Source organism: Amphiprion ocellaris, chromosome 19 (assembly GCF_022539595.1).
Source record: "Amphiprion ocellaris isolate individual 3 ecotype Okinawa chromosome 19, ASM2253959v1, whole genome shotgun sequence".
NCBI lineage: Eukaryota > Metazoa > Chordata > Actinopteri > Pomacentridae > Amphiprion > Amphiprion ocellaris.
Genome location: NC_072784.1, coordinates 11,168,849 through 11,188,051, shown reverse-complemented (window position 1 = coordinate 11,188,051; position 19,203 = coordinate 11,168,849). Strand labels below are relative to the sequence as shown.

The window sequence follows — 19,203 nt, the reverse complement described above, 5'->3', positions numbered from 1 at the left end:
AATGCAACAAAATACAAAAAGATGTAAAATGACCTAAATAAATAAATAAATAAATGTAAAGGGATTCAAAATGACCTCAATGATACAAAAAACATCCCAGATTAAAACAAAACAGATGCAAAATGACCACATTCTGACAGAAAACGACCTTAAAGAAACACAGAATGATTACAAACGACACAAGACAACAAAAATTAAATGCAAACAAAGTGAGACACAAAATTGACACTTCATGTAACTAAACGTGACCAAATTTACAGAACATTAGAGCAAACATGATATAGCTGCACGTCATCACAAATACACCATTCCCACCGTGAAGCACGGTGGTGGCAGCATCATGATGAAGCACGGTGGTGGCAGCATCATCATCGTCTTAGTGAGGCAGATGGTAAACATTATGTGTACTCTGTGTCTTTTCTGAGTCTCAGCAGGTCATCCTACATGTCAAAAGGTCACGAAGACGTTGAAATGCTGTTTTCCACGTCTGGAAGAGGCTGTGGAGGCAGAAATCCGTGTGCAGCTGTTCCTCAGTGAGCTGTTCTAGGACTCTGCTGATCCTATTAGTTTGTACGTCCACACTGATGAGAGCAGAAAATGACTCCACAGCTTTAAACACAAACACAGGACACGACTTAAGACCACATTACACTGACTTACATAATCAGCAGCCTGATCTGAAGCAAACTGCAGCACCGTGGAGCTGAAATTAACCCCAGAAAACTCACATTTATCAAGTACAGTGAAACCTGTTACGGTGGAGAGTGGTGTGAAGTTAATTATTGCAGCTTTCTGATTCATCTGAATCTGATCTGAAAATATAATAATGTCAATGTTGGACTCATTTAATGAGTATATATTTTAGATTAATTGGCAATCTTTATCTCTAAGATAACAGTTTACAGTCATTAAAAAACAAACACAACAGCTATTAAATGATTTTTAAAAAACTGTTAAATATTTGATCTATACTGTATTTTAGGTACAACGACTGTTCTTTACGAGTTTTTAAAGTATTATTTCTGGCAGTAAGGGAGCCACATTTTCACCATATTTATTTTTACAGGTGTTGTATCAGTTAATTAGTTTAATTAATTGTTTTCTGGCAGAATGGGTGACAGAATTTCTAAATTTTTAACATTAAAAAAAACATTTTAACATATCTTTTAAATTATTGATTTATTTTGATTTATTTTTCCAAGTGGGTACTGTAAATGTCTGATAAATTGTATTATTATTCTCCTGCACAGTATTGTTTATGTATTAAGAAGACATTGTAGTCCTGCAGTGCCACCTTGTGGTCTGTTCCGCTTTTATTTTGTTAAGTGCGCGTTTCTTCTTCTGCGGTTTTTGTGACGCCGAACTTCCTGTTTCTTTGTCTAAGCAACGTTGTGCTCACACATCGTCGGAGAAACGGTAAAAGCTGTCTAAAAACAGTAGTTATACATCACATTTATCTGTTTGATTTGTATTAAGGAAAGGTTTACATTGTGATTTACCTCATTATCCTGTATTCGTAGCTCTGAACAGCGACGTGTGTGTGTATGTCGAGCTGGAGAGCATGCTAGCTGATGGCTAACACCTAAATTAGCGCCCTTGGAACGGCGGAATGAGGTATGAAAATGTTTAATATGCATTATTATCAGATGAGTTGCGTTTATTTGTATTGGATGTAAACATGATTTATACATGAATTGTTTGTGATACTACAGTGAGGCATTTTGTATTCTGTTTAATTCTGTAGTTTTCACGGTGCTGTCCAGAGTGAGAATAAATCAACACCCGTTTGAAACTCTGTGTCTTGCTGAATGAATCCAAGGGGCCGCTACAGGTACCACATTTTTATTTTTTTCCCACAATCTTCAATGTACAACTGTAAATATTTAGTTTGTTTGTTTTCAATTATTGTTTTTTGGTTTGTTTGTTTGTTTCATTTTCAATGTTTTTTAGACACCTTGCTGGCAGAATCTTACTTTTTTACTGATTGATTTTTACAGTTTTTAAAATGCTGTTTTTGATTGTTTAGTTGTATTTATTTATTTTGTGGCTGCAGGGTGCAACGTTTTTTTTTGTTTGTTTGTTTTTACAGGTTTTAATGTACCATATTTTTAACATTTAGTTTTCTGTCTTTATTACAGCAAGATTGTCAGATTTTTGCTTTTTTTTTTTTTTAAATTAAAAATTTAACATTATTTTATTTATACTGTTTGTTTCATTTAGTTATATTTATTTATTTTGTGGCTGCAAAGGTGCAAGATTTTCACTTTTGTTGTCACAGATTTTAATGTATTTTTTTTATTCACAGTCTTCAATGTACAACTGTAAACATTTGTGTTTATTTGTTTTAAATTATTTATTTTTGTTTCATTTTCAGACACCCTTCTGGCAGAATTTGACTTTATTTTTACAGGTTTTAAAGTGCTGTTATTGATAGTTAAATTTCATTTATTTATTTTGTGGCTGTAGGGGCGCAACATTTTTTTTTCTTTTGCAGGTTTTAATGTACCATATTTTTAACATTTAATTTTTTGTCTTTATGACAGCAAGATTGCCAGATTTTTTTCTTTTTTCTTTAAAAAAAAAATAAAATTAAGCATTATTTTATTTATACAGTTTTTTGTTTGTTTTTTCTTAGTTTAGTTATATTTATATATTAATTTGTGGCTGCAGAGATGCAAGAGTTGCACTTTTTTTGTCACAGCTTTTAATACATTTTTATTGCAAAATTGCCAGATTTTAAAAATATATTTTATTTATTTTTTTATTTGAACATTTTTTTAAAGCATTTTTTTTCTGGCAGCCCTTGCTGACAGATTTTTTTCTGGGGTTTTTTGTTTTGTTTTTTGTTTCTTTTACAGTTTATTTTTGTTGTTGTTTTAAGCATTTTTAAAAATTTTTTTTTTTTTTTTACAGGTTTTAAAATTCCTTATTTCAATGCATTTGTCTGGCAGAATAAGTGTCAGATTGTCACAGTTTTGTAATGATTTTTTCTTTTAACAGTGTCAGGAAGACAGTTAACAGAGTCTGCAAGACTGTCAGTGCAACAGTTATTTCTGTCTTCTCTCTGCTTCTCTTACTGTGAACATTTCTTTCTGTTCTTCAGACATGAAGGATGACGGTTTGGATGCAGCTGGACGGGCTCATGGGAAACCTGCAGCTGTCTTCAGGTAACATCTGGACTCTCTGCTGGAGGCGTCACAGGTGAGGAAACTGTCTGCCTCCGCTCACCTGTTGAAAGGTGAGTTTGGGAAAAAACAGGCCAAGCTGATGTAATTTTAAACTTCATGAAATAACTTTGGAGCACTACATAAAAAATATCCTGAAAACTTTAAAAAAAATTGTGAAAATAACAGCAAATATCTGTAAAATAATGATGTTTTTGGTGGATTTAAATAGAGTAAAAATGAGCAAAGCATAACGATACCTCAACAGTAACGTAAAATATTGTCCACATTAAATATCTGCATTTTTAACTGTTTTTATGAATGCTAATTGATTTAAAACCAACTAAAACTATCATTATTTTAGATATTTACATTTATTTAAAAGAAAAAAATTACATTTGTTAAGGATTAAAAATGTTAAATCATTTTTTTACAGATTTTGTTAAATTACAGATAATATTTAATAAAACACAGAAAAGGGCCAGAACTGTAAATAATGTCTAACTTAATTATCTGTATTTATATAAATAGCCATTTGTTTTTTTACAAAAAAGTTTGACTATAAAATCAAACTGTTTCACCGTATTTAAATGAACAAAAATCTGCTATTTTATATGGATATTTTCTGGTATTTAAAAGAATCTCTCATGTAAAGAAAGAAAAAATATTAATTTACATGTTGAAATAATGTCCACATCAGTTGTACAAACAGAACAGTATGAAAAAGAGAGCAGACTTTACACAGAGCATCCTGAAGTACTCTGTACCTGTATTTAATTCACCTTGTTGGGAGAGAAAATAAATAAATAAAGCAGCAGTATGCGGGGAAAATAACGTGCGAATCAATTCCACGCTCAGCACATTTCACCTGGTTGTTTTTCCAATTATGTGTGTGGATAAACGCAGGAGGGTGAGGAGGGAAGGAGATGTTTATTCTGGTCAGTAAATGACATTTATGCAAATTCCCAGAGGATGATGCTGACAGCAGCAGCAGCATCGTGTCCAGACACATGTTCTAACATCCTGTTGTCCTCAGATTAAATGATGCTGCAGCTCCGAGAACCTGAACCTGAAAGAAAACCTGCAGGACAGATTCTGGTTTCATTTATAGGTTACTAAATGAGTTCAAAGACACACAACATGACCACAAAGTGACACAAAATGACAAGAAAGAGACACAAAATGACACAAAATTAACACAAAGAGACACAAAATTAACACAGAGACACAAAATGATGAAAAAGAAGCACAAAATGACCACAAAGAGCGACAAAATGACAAGAGAGAGACACAAAATGACCATAAAGTGACGCAAAATTAACACAAAAAGACACAAAATGACCATAAAGTGATGCAAAATTAACACAAAGAGACACAAAATGACAACGAGATGCATAATGACAACAGAGACAAAATGACAATAGACACAAAATGACAAGAAAGAGACCCAAAATGACAACAGACACAAAATGACCATAAAGTGACACACAATTAATACAAAGAGACACAAAATGATGAGAAAGAAACAAAACAAATTACAAGATACACAAAATGACCACAAAGAGAGACAAAATAACAAGACAGAGACACAAAATGACCATGAAGTGATGCAAAATGAGCACAAAGAGACACAAAATTATGAGAAAGAAAATAAAAAATGACAAGAAAGAGACACAAAATCACCACAAAGAGACACAAAATGACAAGAAAGAGACACAAAATGACAACAGAGACACAAAATGACCACAGAGGCAAACAATGACCACAAAGAGACACAAAATAACCACAAAGAGCCACAAAACAGCCAAAAAGAGACACAAAACGACCAAAAGAGGCACAAAATGACAAGAAAGAAACACAAAATGGCAACAAAGTGACACAAAATGACAAGAGACACAAAATGACATAAAATGACAACAAAGAGACACAAAATGACAACAAAGAGACACAAAATGATATATAAACTAACTAAACGTGTATTTTAAAGGAGTTTTACGTTCAGAGACTTGTTCAGGCTGCAGTAATATTGTGTGTTTTTATGGATATCTGTCGTCTGACACAACAACAACAACAACAATGTTTGTTCTCCTCCACTTCCTGCTGAATTGCCCTCGGTTCAGCTCATTATTATCTCCACGGCTCAACCTTCCTCCTCCTCTAGCAGGACTTAGCATCCGTCTGTCCGTCCGTCAGATCCACGTTTTCCAGCAGAATGACCTTCTGAAGGTTTCCTCCATCTGCAGTCTCCGTCTCACTGATTTACTGCCACATTATTTAAAATATGTCTCTATGGGAAACATTATTCTGGTCGAAAAACCCTCCAAATATGAAGTAGTAATGTATGAATTAGTGTAACTGAAGGGTTTGAATTGATAAATAAACTAAATGTTGACTGTTGTGGGGTCAATATGTGGTTTAATTCAGGAGTTCTACTGTCCATGTTTACATGAATACACCTACACTGTAAAAAAAAAAAAAAAAAAAGAAATTTGCAGCAAATATGACACAAAAATATTAAAAAACTGTACAAACTGAAAAAAGGTACTTAAAACTGATTTAAACGCAGTAAAAACAGCAAATATCTGCAAATTAGTATTGTTTTTTTTTTTGTGGAAATGCAGTAAAAAATAGTGTAATTTTGTACTATTTACGCACATTGTAAAAGAACAAATGAAAAACTATTTACACAAATTTTCAGTTATTTTACAAGATATTATCTGTAATTTAACAAAACAGGACAAATCTGTACAATAACTATTAAAATGTTTCTTTTAAATAATGACAAATATTTGTTAAAAAATACATATATTTTGTAGCAAATTTAAATGTAGTAAAACAGCAAATTTCTGCAAAATAATGTTTTTGGTGGAAATGCAGTAAATATAGTGTAATTAAATTTTATGCACATTGTGAAATAAATTGTTTTTTCAGATACAAATGTAGATTTTTGATGTGATCATTATTTACAGATTTAGTTTTCAATACAGTGATTTTTTTTTTACAATAAAGATGTAAATTTATACTATTTTCTGTTATTTTAAAAGATATCTGAAATGTAACAAAACGAATCTATAAAATAACCATTTATAATTTTTATTTTTCAGTCTTTTTACATAATTTTTCTTTCAAATTACAAGTAAAAACTATATTTTATAGCAGATTTAAATGCAGTACAAATGTGTAATTTTACAGTTAAACTGTGTAAAAGAACAAATAACAAATTGTGAAAAAGTAGATTTTTGATGTGGACATTATTTACAGTTTGGGCCATTTTTTTCTTAAATAAAATATAAATTAACACTTTTTTTAAGTGACTTTACAAGATATCTGTAATTTAACAAATCAGGGAAAATCTGTGAAATAGAAGTTAAAAACAAATTTACTATCTTAATATAGATACTTGCTTTTTCAAATAACAAAAAAATTAAAATAATTCTACTTTTCCTAACTTAAATGCAGCTTAAATAGTAGAGTTAAACATTGAAAAACAGCAAAATACTATTTGTAAATATTCAGATTTTTTATGTTATTTTTGACATTATTTACAATTGTTTTTTTCTTGTTATATTTAAATTAACACTTTTCTTTCAGTGATTTTACTAGATATTGTCTGCAGATTAACAAAAAGGGAACATTTGTAAAAGAAGTGAATCGTTCAGAAAAATCTTTAAATGCTGTTTAAAGAACATACTTCTTACTACTACTTTTTATTTATTATTACGTGTATACATCATTTTATATTGGGCTTTTCTTCTGAACCTGTTGAACCTGAACTCATCTAAATTCATTCTCCGGTGAAGTTTGTTGGATTTGCATTAAGATGATTCTGTCTTTGTGTTTGCTCTGAAGGCAGCTGCTGTTTGAATTCACCCACACGTCCATAGAAATAACACTTTGCACACAGAAATAGAATGTAGAAATGTCTTTTCTGGCCTCAAAAGCTGAATTTTTACCGGTGAAATCTTTTCTGTTCAAAGAAATATAACTGACCTTGTTTGCTCTTTGTGAAGCGTTTTATGAGAAAACCCTTTTTTTGAGGCAAGTCTGACAATCAGTGTATTCAGGCTCAATCAGAACAAGATGTTGGGAGTGAAAAACTAAAATAAAAACATAAAAGAGTGTTTTTAGCTTTGCACTTTGGGTTTTTGGGTGTTTTTTTCACTTTCATTGCAGCAAACGGTGGGGTGGTTTCGAGTCAGCATCTTACAGAGCCAATATTCCTCATAATATGCTCATTTATAGGTTCATACATTTGTTTTTGGGGTCTACTAGACTATATACATGAATACTTACATGCTTTAAATGCATTATTTTGATTATTTCTGCGAGGATTTCCATACAGGCTGAGGATGACCAACATACATGTGAAAAATCATCTCCGCTGAGTTGGATCAATTTACTGCAAAAAAACAAAAAAAGACACTACAAATCTCCAAATTACATATAAAGTGTCCAAAATGTGAAACAAAATGACCTCAGAGAGAAACAGAATGGCTACAGGAAGATGTAAAACTATCAAAATATGACACCAAAATGTCCAAAATAACAACAAAAAACAAGCATGAAGAGCGAAAGGACAAACAAGAGACACAAATTTGCCAAAAGTGGTACAGAAGAGATGCAAAACGACCAAAATGAGCCACAGAATGTGACAAATGACCTGAAAGTGACGCAAATTGATGCAAAAAGACCAAAACTAAATGCAAACAAGCAAAAAGACGTAAAATCTCCAAATGCAGACATAAAGGGTCCAAATTGGGACCACAAAATGAATGGCTACAAATACATGCAAAACTATTAAAATATGACAGAAAATAACTAAAATGAGACAAAAAACAATAAAAAAAGACATGCAAAACTATTAAAATATGAGACAAAATGATTACAACGGGACAAAAAAAACTATAAAAAATGCAAAATTATTCAAATATGACACAACATGACTAAAACGGGACAAAAAACAATGAAAAGACATGCAAAACTATTAAAATGTGACACAAAACGACTAAAATGGACCAAAAAACAACGATAAAGACATGCAAAATTACCAAAATTACCTCACACAAATTGATGCAAAATCACCAAAACTAAATGCAAACAAGCAAAAAGAGATGTAAAATCTCCAAATGCAGACATAAAGTGTCCAAATTGGGACAAAAAATGACAATAAAGAGATGCAAAATGATGCAAACATCTGCAGTTGGAAACAGCAAACAACTAGAATCATCAGAATGTTGTGTTTGGTCATGTATACGTCATGAAGACAGTAGAGTTGCAGAAGACACGTTCTTTAACGCCTTTTTTCTTTGTTGTTTTTGTCAATTCCTGCAGATGTTTTCACCTCTTCCTTATGTGTGCAGCTCTGTTGCCCCCAGCAGGTTGAGTGTGATTTAAATCTGTGTTTTTCTACATGTTCTAAGATCTGTGTTTGTTCACTTCCTGCTCCAGGGCTCCACAGTTTAACCTGCACATGTAGTGACACAGCGATTAGTCCAGACCGGCTGCACAACAAGCCCGAGCTCGAATCCAAATTCATTGCAATCCTGATTTGATTTCACGCCTGCTGCTTTCAGGCAGACGAGCTGGAATCGGACTCAAACGGCGTCTTGTCTCAACTCGCCTCGACTCATCAATTCGGTGGCGAAGATCCCTGAAGAACTGATCTCATCTCTGTTGTCTGAGCCTTTTCTCTGCAACAAAAACAAGCCTGTGACAGCAGTAATCCGACCAGTGCCGAGTTTCTGCTCCTGCAAATTGGTTGCATGTACAAATGCAATGATTTCTCAGATACCTGGTTGGAAATTCAGGAAGACATTCTCAATTTGATGACAGTATGACCAACAAACCTTCTTTATTTATCATAATAGTATATAGAAACATAGCATGCCATGATGCTGCCACCACCATGCTTCTTAGTGGGAATAGTATGTTTGCGATGATGTGCAAAGTTTGGTGTCTGTCAAACATAATGTCTGATCTATTCGCCAAAAAGCTGCTTTTTGTCTCCATTTTTAACAAAAAAGTTACGTTCAGCATGGCGTTGGCAGCATCATTACATATCATGCTATCACCTCGAGTTTTGATTATGTGCAAACATAGCGTCTAGTCTGATGGACAAAAAGCTCCATTTTGGTCATCATGATGCTGCCACCACCGTGCTTCATATCATAATGTTGTCACCACCATGCTTGACATCATGATGCTGCCACCATCGTGCTTCATATCATAATGTTGTCACCACCATGCTTCACATCATCATACTGCCACCACCATGCTTGTTTTACTGCACTTATCCAGGTTGTTTTCTCCTGACTAGATCCTTGCTTGTGTTGTATCTACTCTCGGATTTACGTCACTTTGGATAAAAGCATCTGCTAAATGAAAAAGTAGAATTATCATCTCTTTCTAGTAACTCCTTCAGAGCAGAGATGTCATAGGTGTCTTGGTGGCCTCCCTCACTCATCTCTTTCTTGCTCAGTTTTTGAGGACGTCCTGCTCTAGTCAGATTTACTCATGTTCCGTATTTCTTACTTTTCTTAATTATTGATTGAACTGGACTCCAAGACATATTCAGTAACTTGGACATTTTTTTTATGTCATCATCTGACTGATGAATTTCAGTAACCTCTTCTCAGACTTTCTTGGAGTGTTCTTCAGCCTTCATGGTGTAGTTCTATCCAGGAGTACTGATCCACCAGTGACTGGACCATCCAGATACAGGAGTCTCTATGCTACAATCACTGAGACACATTCACTGACTTCAGATGATCAGCAGTTCCTGAATTTTGTGACTTCTGGCACCAACAGGCTCCACTTCATACTATGTGTAAGTTTAAGCTTATGATACCGATGAGAGCTCCTTCAGTCAAATTTTATTTTTGTCTTGTTGTGAGTTATCTCTTCTTCCAGTCTCAGATTTTGGTTTTCCGAATATTAACAAAAGAAAAAGGATGCTATCCACATATATGAGAAAGCAGGGGAAGAAAAATCAAAAACAGAGATCAGAGCAGTGTCGCAGCTGTAGCACATATTTTCATCTGAAACAATAAAATTCTCCGTTCAGTGCAGCAGCTGTGACGGGGCAGGGTGGCGGTTTCTTTGTGTTGTGGGGAGAAATAACTTTATTTCAGCGCCTTTATTTAATAGTGATGAGTTTCATGTCGTTTCCTCTGAGGCTGAGCTGCTTGTCTCCTCTCAACAGCTTCAGATTTCCACCAGTGAGGGATTCAAGGGGTCAACAAACACGAGAACTTTAAATGAGTCAGCCATCTCACTGTAATTAGGATCCTTTAACTACAAAATCAATCCTCTTTTTCCTGAGCTGTGTTCACATTTTCAGCCTTTCTGCCGCCGTCCATCCATCTGTCCAGGCTGCTGACTGATGGATTCATTCCGACACTTCCTCTCCTCATGATTTGCTCTGTTTGTTTCCCCTCAAAAAAGCCTCAGCCTGTAGAAAATGTAGGTTTTCCTTTTGCTCATTTTGTGTCTCGTGATCATTTTGCATCTCTTTCATGCAAACGACCAAAATTAAATGCACTTTTTTGTCACACCTGGGACATTTTGTGTCTCTTTGTGGTAAATTTTTGGCCTTTTTAGCCGTTATTATATAAGACAGTAGAGGGAGAGACAGGAAATGTGGGGAAAAGACATGCAGCAAATGGCCGTGGGTCAGACTCGAACCAGTCGCCCTCTCACCCAGTTGAGCTACTGGGGCGTCCTCTTTGTGGTAATTTGGCATGAGTTTATGTTAGGTTTTTTTGTGCCATTTTTGTCATTTTCTGTCTTAATTTGATCATTTCTGATTCCCTGCGACTGTTTGCTTTTCATTTTGGTTGTTCTACATCTTTGGTTTGCATCCATATGAGCCGGGTTCTGCTCAAGGTTTCTTCAAGTTTTTTCTTGCCAATGTCTTCTTAGAGCTTGCTCTGGGGGTTCAGGTCATTTGGGTTCTGTAAATCGTCCTGAGACAATCTGAATTGTAATTGACGCTATATAAATACCATTGAATTTAACTGAATTCTGCTTCACTTTGAGGTAATTTTTTTAGTCACATTTGAGTTATTTTTGTATCTCATTTTGTGGCTTGTTGTCATGGTTTGCATTTAATTTGGGACATTTTGTACATTTTTGTGTCATTTTTGTGTCATTTTGCATCTCTTTATGGCTGTTTTTGTACCATTTGATTCATTTTCTGTCATTCTGATGAGTTTGCATCTTTTTGCATTTTGTTGCTTTTAACTTTGGTCATTTGCTGACTCATTTTTGTATATTTGGCATCTCTGTGGTCACTTTGTTGTGACATTTGGCACACTTTGTGTCGCTTTATTTTAGACCTTTTTGTAACAATTTTTAAAAAAAAAGGTTCTTTAGTCTGAGAAAAAAATGCTTTTTGTTCATCAGACTACACAATTTCTTTGTCAGACACCAAACACTGCACATCATCACAAACACCATCCCCAACGTGAAGCATGGTGGTGGCAGCAGCATGATGTGAAGCATGGTGGTGGCAGCATCATGATGTGAAGCATGGTGGTGGCAGCATCATGATGTGAAGCATGGTGGTGGCAGCATCATGATGTGAAGCATGGTGGTGGCAGCATCATGATGTGAAGCATGGTGGTGGCAGCATCATGACGTGAAGCATGGTGGTGGCAGCATGATGACGTGAAGCATGGTGGTGGCAGCATCATGACGTGAAGCATGGTGGTGCCATCATCATGACGTGAAGCATGGTGGTGGCAGCATCATGACGTGAAGCATGGTGGTGGCATCATCATGATGTGAAGCATGGTGGTGGCAGCATCATGACGTGAAGCATGGTGGTGGCAGCATCATGACGTGAAGCATGGTGGTGGCAGTATGATGACGTGAAGCATGGTGGTGGCAGCATCATGACGTGAAGCATGGTGGTGGCAGTATGATGATGTGAAGCATGGTGGTGGCAGCATCATGATGTGAAGCATGGTGGTGGCATCATCATGATGTGAAGCATGGTGGTCGCAGCATCATGACGTGAAGCATGGTGGTGGCAGTATGATGATGTGAAGCATGGTGGTGGCAGTATGATGATGTGAAGCATGGTGGTGGCATGATGTGGGTATGTTTTCAGCAGCAGGGTATGGAATGCTTGTAAAGGTTGAGGGTAAAATTATCTAGTTCATCAGGTTCATGTTTTTGTCCAGATAAAAGTGGCTGCTAAACTCCAAACGTCTCTCCAGCTCCAAGCATTTCTAATCCAGCAGAACTTTGAACAGACGCCGGCGAGTCTTTCATTCGTTGTCACAGCGAGGTCGTAATGTTTCCAATGTCTTCAAATGTCTTCCACCGAAGCAACGGAGGTTTTAAGAAGAGAGTTTTGGCTTTATTTCATCGTCAGGCATCGGCCTGCAAAATTTACACAAGCATGTGTGAGATAAAGAGGAAGAGGCTGAAGCTCGGACAGGAAGGCTGCAGCTGTAAATCTGCAGGAAGTCGGAGAAAGTCGGCCAATACAGTAGAAGCAGGGGTGACTGATGGTGGAGGGACAGCAGATAGATCGTCTTCTGTTCTCACTTTCGGCCTCCAACACAACAACAGACGTCTTCACCTCTGAAGAGCGTTAAAGGACAACTGCTGACTCCTCAAATCTGCCTGGACGTGCTGTAAATATTAAAACAGCAGCTTTTAATTCAAACAAACACAAGTTTAAAGTAGAAAAACAACACATCCACAAGTCTGAGTTGATTGTCGACTGAAGTACATGAACAGACATTCTGGCATAAAAATGTTTTATTTGACATCTTTTGAAAGGGGAAGTATTGCTTAAGGAAACTATCTGGTGTCTGAAACCACAGCTGGAAGAAGTATTTAGATCCTTTAGTTGAGTAAAAGTACCAATAAAACAAAGTAAAAATACTTCTAAGAAATAATGGTTGGGTTCAACAACAAAAAGCTGAATTCACACAACCATTTGCGTCAATCTTTTAGGGTTACAAGAACTTCTGATAAAACCATTCTCAACAAATAAAAGTACAAAACTGTACGTAATAACAGTACTTGAGTAAATGTATGTAGTTGCTTAGCAGAGTATGTTTGTGTGGGACACCAGTGCTGAGATAAATATAATGTTCAAAAACTGTGAAAATGACAGGGAATCACTTAAAGATAATATTTTAAATGATTTAAATACAGTTAAACTTTTTTACAGTCACATGTTGGAAAATAACTAATTTTTATTTACTGATGTGGACATTATTATGCTCTGTTTCAGGCTATTGTTTTTATGATTAACATGTATTTTAATACTTTTTCTGTGGACAGAGAAAATCTAAAATAACATTTAAAATGTTGAAAATGTATTTGCTATATTTGTCAAAGTTTTTATATATATATATACACACACTTATATATGTTTAAATATATATACACATATATGTGTCATAGCAGTCATGCAATAAAATAGTGTGATTTTATTGTCAGGCAATGTAAAAGAACAAACCACTAATTGTGAAAATGTTGATTTTTGAAGTGAACATTTACAGTTTGGATAATTTTTTTAAAATTAAAACGTAAATTAATCTATTTTTCCTGCTCTTTTTACTAGATATCTGTAAATGAAACAAAACAGAAAATCTGTGAAGTAATAGTTAAAAAAATATTTTTCTTAATCTACATATTTTTTTCTTTCAAATGACTGTAAATATCTTTAAAACAATGAGATTTCTTTTAGGTGATTTTGAAACAGTAGAAAATAGTGTAATTTTACTGTCCGATGGTGTAAAGGAATAAATTATTTGTTTAAAAAAATACAAATTTTTGATGTGGACAACATGTGAATGAGTACTTTTTCTGTGAACAGGGAAAATCTATAAAATAACAATTAAAAAAATTATTTACTATTATTCAATCTTTAACATACATAATTTTTCTTTCAAATAATGACAAATATTTGTTTAAAAAAAAGTACAGTTTGGGTCAGTTTCTTTCAGAATTAAAATGCAAATTAATATTTTTTTCTGCAATTTTATTAAATACCTGTAATGTAACAAAAGAGGGAAATCTGTAAAATAACAGCTGAAATATTAATATGCCATTTTCCTGAGTCTACATATTTTTTCTTTCAAATAACAGCAAGTATTTTTAAAAAATATGTATTTTATAGCAAATTTTAAGACATTGTAAGTTTAAGGTCACACATTGTAAATGAATAATTAACTATTTGCAAAAGTACAGATGTTTGATGTGGAAAAAATGATAGTATTTGTAGAAGTAGTAAGAAAATGTGTGATTAAAGTGCTTTTGCAAAGGAAAATTGTCTTGAGGAAATGTTAAGACATGCATGTGGGATGTTCTTTTCGGACATAACATCCGACATTTGATGTTAAATGAACCTTTCCTTTTTTAATTATCCACCTTTATTCTCCATAAATCCTCTTTTCTCTCGGTTTTGGACTGAATTCTGAGACTTGCTCATGAGAAAGCTCAGCGGAGAAACTCTCAGCTACTTTTTAATCCTTTGAGCCTCGATTGAAATTCACGGGGACCATTTAGCGCCGGCGGGCCTCGACTCGCCGGGGACCCGACCGGACCATCCTTCTTCTCCGAGGCCCGTCTGTCACCTGTCAGGATTATCCAGCCGTTCAGCCAGACCTTGTTATTGAAAAGCTCCAGCAGGAGGAAATGTCCAATTTCTGTGATATTTTACTTTGTAATGAAATGTCAGGAGGACGTGAAAAGGAGGAGATGCTCCATAAATCCCACCTTTGGAGTGTTTTGGTGTCTGAGGCCATGTTTTATTCACGGCGTCTCTCCTCGCTGCTTGTGTTCGCCTCTCCGGGTTTGACGTCGGCGGGTAAACGAAGACGGACAGGTCCAGGTTTTCTTTTGTCTGCAGACTCAGTTCAGTCCTTAAAGAAAAGAATCTTATTAAAGAACCAAGGATTGGTTATTTTATTTCAGTTGGTATTAAGAAAACAAGTCTGTTGGCGCTGATATTTGCATCTTGGGTTCCAGAAGGAAAAGTCTTTTTGGTTTTCTTCACAGGTGATGTTAATGATGAATATTCAGTACAAAAGATTAACTTCTGTGGGACAAAATGTTGAATTCTTTGATTAAAGAAAGTTCAAGCACATGGATGTAAAAGCTGATGGGCTCCTGGTTTTGGACACTTTCTTCCCGGTTTGTTCTGTACAGGTTTTGGACTGGTGTGGAGCTACCTTCAGAGGATTTTTGAAATTGGCTTTGGACTTGGTTTTGGAATTGGTTTTAGATCGATTTTGGACAAATTTTCAGCTAGCTTCAGGTAGATTTTGTCACTGTTTTGGTAACTTTTTAGGCATGTTTTAGGGTGGTTATTGGACATGTTTTTGACTAGTTTAAGAGCTTTTTTGTAATTTGTTTTGGACTGGTTTGATGCTTGGTTTAGGACTGGTTTTGCCTGAGTTCTGGTATTGGAATTAAACTATTTCAGAAGTTGCTGTTGGACTGGTCTCAAGTTGATTGATGGAATTGGTTTTGAACTGGTTTTCGGCTAGTTTTTGAAATTGGTTGTGGATTTGATTTTGGAATTGGTTTCGTATTCGGTTTCTGGATCCATTTTAAACTAGTTTTGGACAAGTTTTGAGCTATTTTTAAGGTTTTTTTACAAACTGGTTTTATAATGGTTTTAGACAGGTCTTTGTAGTATAGAGGGTTTTTGAAATGGGTTTTAGACCAGGTTTTAACTTGAATTTAGACTGAATTTGTGCTGATCTTTGGCTCATTTTAGGCGGTTTTTGAAATTGCTTTTGGACTTACTTGAAACTGGCTTGGGGAAAGCTTTTGAAATTGTTTTTTGATTGGTTTTACACTTTCTTTCGGACTGCTTTTGGACTGGTCTTCGGATACTTGAAGGTGGTTTTCGGCTGGTTCTGGACTCATTTCAGACTGGTTGTTAACTGGGTTGTGGAGTAGTCTTTGGCTAGTTTTACACTGGTTTTGAAATTGGTTTTCAAATGGTTTCAGACTGATTTTGGCTGGGTTTTGGACTTGGTTATGGAGTAGTTTTGAAGTTGGTTTTATACCGTGTTTGAATGACACATGAAAAGTGGAAGTAATTAATAGAAACTGAAATTTGTAGATGAATGGATGGATAGATGGATGGATGGATGGATGGAAGTGTGAATTGAATGTAGAAAATAGTAAAATGGTGCCGTATGTATGTGTCAAAGTGCACTTGATGTACATGAATTTAAAACTAGAACCTCAGAGGAGACATGAAGCGGAACCCTCGACTGGAAATAAAAGGATTCAGGCTTTTTTCAGCCTATTGCAGGTTGCTGCAGGTGTCCATCTCCCTCCATGTCGACGAACAGCAAAAAGCAGCCAAATCTCAGCTCCATAATGGCTCTGTCTGAGCTGACGGCCGATTGGTCAATTTCAATTACTGCCTTCTGTCCTTATCAGCCTTCAGATAGCCAGATCGCTGCTGCTGATTGGACAGCTTCATTTGCTGATGGGAAACGCAATCAGTCCTCGCTTCTCACCTGCCGGTTCTGCTTTCAACGGGTCGCTGTGAAAAGGCGGCGAAACATGAGCTCAAAGCAGGAAAAAGAAAGTGTGACACGAGAGAGAAAAGATGCGAGTGTTTGCATGAAGGATCAATAGCTAATCCTGAGCTTAATCTGGACTCTCTGGTTTATCTACTGCCAGCTGCTTCCTCAACAGGAGAACAAGATCGGTTTGTGTCTGACAAAAAGTTGCAGTGATTCAGGATCTAAAGCCTCCACCAGAGTCTGAACGTCCAGAGTAGACAGAAGGACGGATTATCTATACGCCCCGACAGCATGGAGGACGGAGATGGAGGGATGGAGGTGTGAGGAGGAAAAAACACAGATTAGAAAAGTTTCTTGCCTGCAGTCACACCTGAACTCTAGAAGCAGCACACAGAAGAGTTTTCAGATCTGATGGACCTCATTGGAACTGAGAGAGTCACAAATCAAGGTGTTATTCATGGCAAGAATCAAGTATTTTATTGATTTTGACATTTGACTGGTTTTGGATTGGTTTTAGACTGGTTTAGGGCTAGTTTTGTACTTGGGTTTGAACTTGGATTTAGACAGGTAATGGGCTCTGTTTTGGAATAGTTTTATACTGCTATGGGACTAGTTTGAGACTGCTGTTGGACTTTGCTTTGAAGAGACTGAATAATACTTGGTTTGGACTGCATTTACATTTAGCAGTTTTGAACCTTATGTGAGACCGTTTTTAGGCCTGATTTTAGACAGGGTTTGGATGTTTTATACTGGTAGTGAACTTGATTTTAGACAAAACTGGATTTAACCTGGTTGTATGTGATTTTGCACTGGTTAACGGCTGGTTTGAACATGGTTTTATACTGGTATCGAACTTGATTTTGGACTACTTTTAGGCTGGTTTAGGACTTGTTTTCTATTTGGATTTGAGCTTGGTTTTAGACTGGTGTTGGGCTCTGTTTTGGAATAGTTTTATACTGGTTTTGGGCCTGGTTATACTGGTATTGGACTGGCTTTAGACTGGTTTTGAACTTGTTTTGAAGAGACTGAATAACACTTGGTTTAGAGCAGTTTTGAACCTTTTATGAGACTGATTTTAGCCCTGATTTTTGACAGGGTTTGGACAGTTTATACTGGCTCTGGACTTGTTTTTTGACAAGACTGTATTTAGACTGGTTGTACATGATTTTGTGCTGGTTTAAGACTGGTGTTGGACTTGCATTGGATCGGTTTTAGATGGTTTTGGACATGGTTTTACACTGGTTTTGAACTTGATTTTAGACTAAGTTTTGGCTGGTTTAGGACTAGCTTTGTATTTGGATTTGAGCTTGGTTTTAGACTAGTTTTGAGCTCTGTTTTGGAATAGTTTTATACTGATTTTGGGCCTTGTTATACTGGTATTGGACTGGCTTTAGACTGGTTTTGAACTTGTTTTGAAGAGACTGAATAACACTTATTTTAGACTTGGTTTTGGACTACATTTAGAGCAGTTTTGAACTTTATATGAGACTGATTTTAGCCCTGATTTTAGACAAGGTTTGGACAGCTTATACTGGTTGTGAACTTGGTTTTAGAAAAGACTGGATTGGATTTAGACTGGTTATACATGATTTTGTACTGGTTTAAGGCTGTTTTTTTACTTGTGACTGATCGGTGTTAGATGGTTTTGGACAAACTGGGTTTAGAATATTTTTTAACTTGGATTTGGACTGGTTTAATACTGATGGATTGATTGATGTCAGACTGGTTTAGAATTTCAGTTATCAACTTGCCCCCTTCTTGCATCCTTCTGTGGATTCAGTCTGTCTCTTCAAATTATTCCCAGATTGATTTCATCATTATCATATCAAAGCTCTGGTTCTGGCCCTGCTTTAGTCTGATTTTGAACTAGATTTAATCAGTTTCTGTATCTGTCTCTTCACATTATCCCATACTAACTCCATGATGTTCATATCAGAGCTCTGTGAGGATCAGACTGTCTGTTGTTGGACTCTTTGTTCTCTACGACTCAGGAGGTTTGTGTTGTCGTGCAGCAGAATGAATGGGAGAAGATCAGAAGCTTCCTGATGATAGATAGCAATCCAAACCGCTGCCTCAGACTCCGACACAGATTCACTCTCACATTCTCCTGCACATGTATCTCTGATGATATCTGAGTCCATCTCTGCTCAGATCCAATCCAGAGCCAACGCTCCAGTGCTCAGATTCATCCTCCCTCCTCCATCAGGCTTCGGCTCGGAGGAATAACTCAGCGGCGGACCACAGTAATATCAGGCTGCCTATCGATTACTGAGCCAGCCGGGGAGAGATTGACTTCTTCAAACCCTGACAGAGATGGAATATGTGGATGTGTTGGAGGGACGCTCAGAGTGCTGCAGTGTTAAAGAAATAAACCACAGAAATTATCTCAACGTGCTCAAAGTCCCGTCATCGTACAGCGTTGCGCTTATTATTGTGCTTTTTCTGCACTCGATGTGGTTCATGAAATGAAAGAGAAAATCAAGCTGAGATTTAAGAGGGCACAGAAATACATCTGTTTTTGTAAC

General features: G+C 35.9%; 1 long non-coding RNA gene across 1 annotated transcript; it reads left to right on the top strand.

The window, feature by feature from the left end:
* Positions 1–286: 286 nt before the first annotated feature.
* LOC111570721 (uncharacterized) lies at positions 287–15,464 on the top strand. The gene is made up of 4 exons (XR_008599669.1): positions 287–1,614; positions 1,745–1,831; positions 3,104–3,201; positions 8,738–15,464. It is a non-coding gene; the product is annotated as an uncharacterized LOC111570721 (long non-coding RNA).
* Positions 15,465–19,203: the final 3,739 nt, after the last annotated feature.